Genomic DNA, 5,016 nt, shown 5'->3' on the forward strand with positions numbered 1-5,016 from the left:
CCTGGTGGAGCAAAGCCCACTGTCCTGCCTCTGACCAGCTCCAGGGACATCTTCGCAGCTCAGCGCAACTTGCCCTCCTTGCGTGAGACTCAGACTCTCACTGGAGCAGAGGCTCTGGGACTTGGAACTGGCCAGGGGTGGAAGGTGCTGGGCAGACATGGGTACGGCTCTGCTTCTGTTGCTTCTGAAAGTTAGAAAGCCCTTCAGTCTCCTTCCTCCTCGTGTCATCTGATGTCTCCATCTGTGGTGTGTGCATGCTCAGTCATGTCCGACTCTGCGACCCCATGGACTATTGCCCGTCAGGCTCCTCTGTCCATGGGCCTCTCCAGGCGAGAATGAAGGAGTGGGTTGCCATTCCCTTTTCCAGGAGATCTTCCCAACCTATGATCAAACCCGCTTCTGTGTCTCCTGCATTGCAGGTGGGTTCTTTAGTGCTGGGCCACCTGAGAAGGCCTCCATCTGTGGAAAGATGCTAGTATTACCCACCATGTGGGTTTACTGTGAGCTCCTGAAAGGGGTCCCGCGAAGCCATTGCCTCTCAAAACAGCCACATCAATGTCATGAGCGGTTTTCACATTTATGGTGTTTATTGCGTCTTTCTTCCTTTGTGGCTCAGCTGGTAAAGAATCCGCCCGCAATGCAGGAGACCTGGGTTCGATCCCTGGGTTGGGAAGATCCCCTGGAGAAAGAAAAGGCCACCCACTCCAGTATTCTGGCCTGGAGAATTCCATGAACTGTATAGTCCATGGGATTGCAAAGAGTCAGACATGACTGAGCAGCTTTCACTTAACTTCATACCTTTCTTCCTTAGGCTTTGAATCTTGGAAGTCCACTTTTCAAGGTAGAACACAGCAGAACAGTGTGATTAAAGTGGGTTATGTGTAAAGAGCTGGGCTTAGTTCTCTGCCCTTGACCTTGTGGGTGGTGGGGTGACCCTGTGTGTGTAGACGCCACTGTCTGCTTTAGACCGGCCTTGAGTGTTGGTGCTGGGGGTATCTTGGGGCTTTTCAGGAGGTGACTGATGGGCATAATCACCCCCCTGCCTCTTCCTTTGCCCCATGGGCCTGCGAGCTGCTGTTGCCTCCATCGATGCTCGGGTGGGTAAAACGCTGCGGTCCCTGTGAGCTCTGTTTGCAGGAACATCTGAGAAAGCAGAGGGTGAATTAGCGGGTAGGCAGTGTGCGGCCTCCAGCTCGCGGCCGCTTATGCAGGGAGCACAGAATGCAGAACCTTTTAGGCAATTGATCTTCCGTCTCTATTTCTATGACTCCCATCACCATGGAATCTCAGATCCTGGCAGGCACAGGCTAAAAACAGAAGCTGGGGGCGGGGGGAGTGCCCTTCGTGACTTGATCACCGGGAGTTCTGTTCTTCTGGGAACAAAGTAGGAGCAGAAGAGTGACTCCCTCCTTCCAGGCGCTGGAGGAGGCCCGGCCTCCAGACCTCGGGCCGGGCTGGTTCTGAGCCACGTCTCCGCCTCCAGGAGGGTGTGCTGGTCCAGGGGGCTGCAGCTGGCGCCCGGCTCGGGCCTGGTTGCCTGGGGGTCCCGCTCGTCCACGCGCGTGGCAGGGGTGGGGGAGGTCGGCCAGGAGCCAGATGCTGTGCTGGGGCTGAGGTGGCGGCAGGGTGCGGGGGACAGGCATGGCTCTGTCCTCCGGGGGAGAGCAGGCCTGTCTGCATGCAGGGCCACTGGAAGCCAGTGGTGCAGTGGTGGAGTCACTGCAGGAGCACTGCGGGCCCCCGGGCACCCTGGAGGCTGACAGGAGAGAGTGGCGTGAGCCAGGCTGACTGGTAGATGTGGGCAGGATACTGGAGGGGAATGAAGTGACCAGAAAACCAGGTGGGCATCTGTGGCCTTGTGGATGGGGCCAGGGGCCGGTGGACAGCCCCCCCAGCCCTACTCAGGGCTTGTTGTCCCATGGACACTTAAGGGGCTCAGGCCATGTCCCCGGTCAGCAAATAAAGGAGATTCTGGAGGCGTCCACCAAGCCAGCAGGGCAACATGGGTCCAGGAGGCTTCGTCCAGAGACATCACTGACCAGAGGCTTTCAGTGTCTTAGGCGCGGGGCTTCTCCCGGGACATGAAGGGGTTTTTAGCTACGGGTCAGCGCTCGGCCCAAACAGTTACGCCTTTTCCACACCCTGTGCACTCATTTCAACTCACAGCTTAGTTCTCCCCTGGAAAAAGGACCGCCTCTCTGCAGAGTTGAATTTTCAGGGTTTTTCATCATATACAAGGTATTTTCCGATACTTGGTTTCTGATTCCATGGCACGTGGCAGGGAGGGCGGGTGTTTTAGCCGCTGTCTGACAGTGCAGACCAGGAACCAGCACGTGGGCACCGCTGGGCGGCCGGGAGCTGCTGGAGGAGCAGAGTGTTGTTAGTGTAGAGCTGAGGGAGGTCAAGGCTGAGACTCCCCGGGCCCTGTCCCCCACTCTGCAGGCTCAGTTGGAGGTCATGCTTTCAGAACCCTACAGACTGTGACTGTCCTCACCCCTCCCTTTAATTCCCACGCTTCCTGGGTGGAGTTTAGCCAAAGTCTTTACCAGCTTGTGAGGACAGTGTGATGGCCTGTTGTTCAGTTGCTCACACATATACTAGTTGTAATGATTTTATTGTTGTTCTTCACTTGCTAAGTCGTGTCTGACTCTTTGCGACCCCGTGGACCACAGCACGCTAGCCTTCCCTGTCCTTCGCTATCTCCCAGAGTTTACTCAAATTCATGTCCATCGAGTCGGCGATGCCATCCAACCATCTCATCCTCTGTCGTCCCCTTCTCTTCCCGCCCTCAGACTTCCCCAGCATCAGTGATGGGCTCTAAGATCATTTATACTTTATACTTAAGATAGGAGGCTTTATTAACTGGAAGAGCCCAACATCTAGCGATCACGTTTCCTCCAGATTTCCAGGCCTGGGGCTGTTGCTTTTCTTTCCTGAATGGGCTCACAGGGCAGCCAGTGGCTCTTCCCGTCTGGACGTCAGGCATCTGTGGGAAGCCATACCTTCCGGGCAAAGCTTCCTAGGAAGGAGTTGTGTTGAGTCTAGTTGTGAAAACCATCTGAGTAGACTTTCAGGGTGAGAGCTGGCCACTCGAGCCGGCTCTGTGACGCCTACCTGAGCCCTGGGGCTTGAGCCATGTCCCCTGGTGTGCTGAAGCTCCAATCCCCCGGGGCCTGTGAGCGTGAGCGTGCCTGGAGGAGGTCTGGGAGGACAGCGAGTGAAGACGCGGCCTTGGGGCAGCCTTTTAAGCCCATGTGACCGGTGTCGTAGGAAGAGGGAGAATCAGACAGACAGACGCAGACAGAGGCAATGAGAAGACGTGGGCAGAAGGTGGTCACCTGTGAGCCGAGGGGTGTCCGGGGCTGCCAGAATATGGGGAGGGGGCCAGGAGCAGAGCCTCCATCACTGCCCCTGGGGAAGCCCACCCTGCTGACACCCCCGCCTTGGACTTCCGGCCTGCAGGCTGTGGGAAAGTGCATTTCTGTGACTTAAAGCTGGCGTTTTCAGTACAGCCCTAGGAAATGAATTCACTAACCATTGGAGTCAATGGCACAGATCAGGCTGGCACCAAGCCAGCTGACCCCTGGTTCACGGAGAACGTCTCACAGCCCCTTCACCAAGACGTCCCAGAAATGTGTACTTCTAACAACTCTCTACTGGAGACGCCACATTCAGGAGGTGGGGTTTGTCCCTGGGAGAAATGACCGTGACCGTGTTTAACATTCCGCTTCCTGGGCCCACCCGCTCTCTAGGGTGGTTTCAGGAAATCCAGGGGCAGATCCGGGGAGCTTCCCGTCAGTAATGATGGAGTGGTTGCCTTCGCTTCGTCTTTAAATTTCTGATCCTTCATCAATTTGGTCGCATCCCACGTGAAGAAAGCCTTTCATCAAGTTTGCCCATAAAGTACTCGACTCGGTCACGTTCAGTTTCATCGCTTGGAAAAACCCCGATAATTAGATTTAAATCATAAAATATGCTAATGCATGCAGATAGGCGCAGGATGGAGATTTCAAAGGCAACTTAATGGCTCCTTCACTGGCGGGAACAATGCGCAGCACGGGATCGTGGCGTATCTGTTCTCGGAGGTTACGTAAGAGGAGCCCAGAGCTCCAGGCCGGAGAACTGGGGCTGCATGGCGCCTGCAGCGGACGCATCGTGACCCTTCGCTCCCAAATGCCCTCTGGGGACAAAGACAACGGACACAGAAGCACCACCTGCTAGGTTACAGGGGCTCCTGCCCACCTGGAGCAGAGGGACGTGTGTATGGGGAGATGCTGAACCCACCGAACAGGCAGTCTCCTCCTAGGAGAGCGGACGCCAGCCCCACTGGGGAACCACGGCCAAACGTGCGTGGCCTCGTGGGCTGCCCGTCTGCCTGCACAGCCCGACCCTGGAAACAGGCCGGCCTCGCGGAGGAGCCCCGCGCTGCGGCCCAGGAAGGGTCTCTGGGAGCAGCGGGTGGACGGCAGGGCGGGGCAGGGGCCGGAGGTGCTCTGCGTCTCTCTCAGGACTCAGGAGGCCTGGGACCTCGGCGTGGGGGCAGCGGGGGGTTCCGGGCTGAAGCCACAGCCGCCGGTGCCTCGTGTCAGAAGGTGGGGTGAAGACGAGGACACTCAGCCCGTCGGGAGGGCAGGGACTCGGGGACGCGAGGCCAGCTGCGGACGGGCCGACACGGGTCCCGGGAAGCTCCGGGTCTAAACCCACTTTCCTCTGCAGGGGGAGGAGGAAGGACAGCAGTCAGCTCTCCAGCCCTGAGACCGGGCCGGCCTCTCTCAGAGCGGCCTGGGGGTATAGACAGGTCTAACACCTGATACGAGGAAGGGGAGTCATGGAAGAGAAGTTGAAATTCCAACACCTTACAAAGTGTGAGGCCTGGCCCTGACCTCCCAATAAAAATCTCATCTCCCTGCACCCGCCCGCCTGGGGCTCCTCCGTCTCTGATACATCCTGGCAGGTGCTGGTTCTGTGTCCAGCACAGAAAGCCACAGCTCATTCTCCAGCCCTTCCTATTCGAGC

The 5,016-nt window shown here is 57.4% G+C and overlaps 1 long non-coding RNA gene across 1 annotated transcript; it reads right to left on the reverse strand.

Moving 5' to 3' along the window:
* Positions 1–561: 561 nt before the first annotated feature.
* Positions 562–1,207, reverse strand: LOC145530493 (uncharacterized). Its single transcript, XR_014071837.1, has 2 exons — positions 799–1,207; positions 562–679 (listed from the first exon to the last, which is right to left on the reverse strand). It is a non-coding gene; the product is annotated as an uncharacterized LOC145530493 (long non-coding RNA).
* Positions 1,208–5,016: the final 3,809 nt, after the last annotated feature.

This window comes from Giraffa tippelskirchi, chromosome 12 (genome assembly GCF_054371585.1).
Source record: "Giraffa tippelskirchi isolate mGirTip1 chromosome 12, T2T-mGirTip1v1.2.pri, whole genome shotgun sequence".
NCBI lineage: Eukaryota > Metazoa > Chordata > Mammalia > Artiodactyla > Giraffidae > Giraffa > Giraffa tippelskirchi.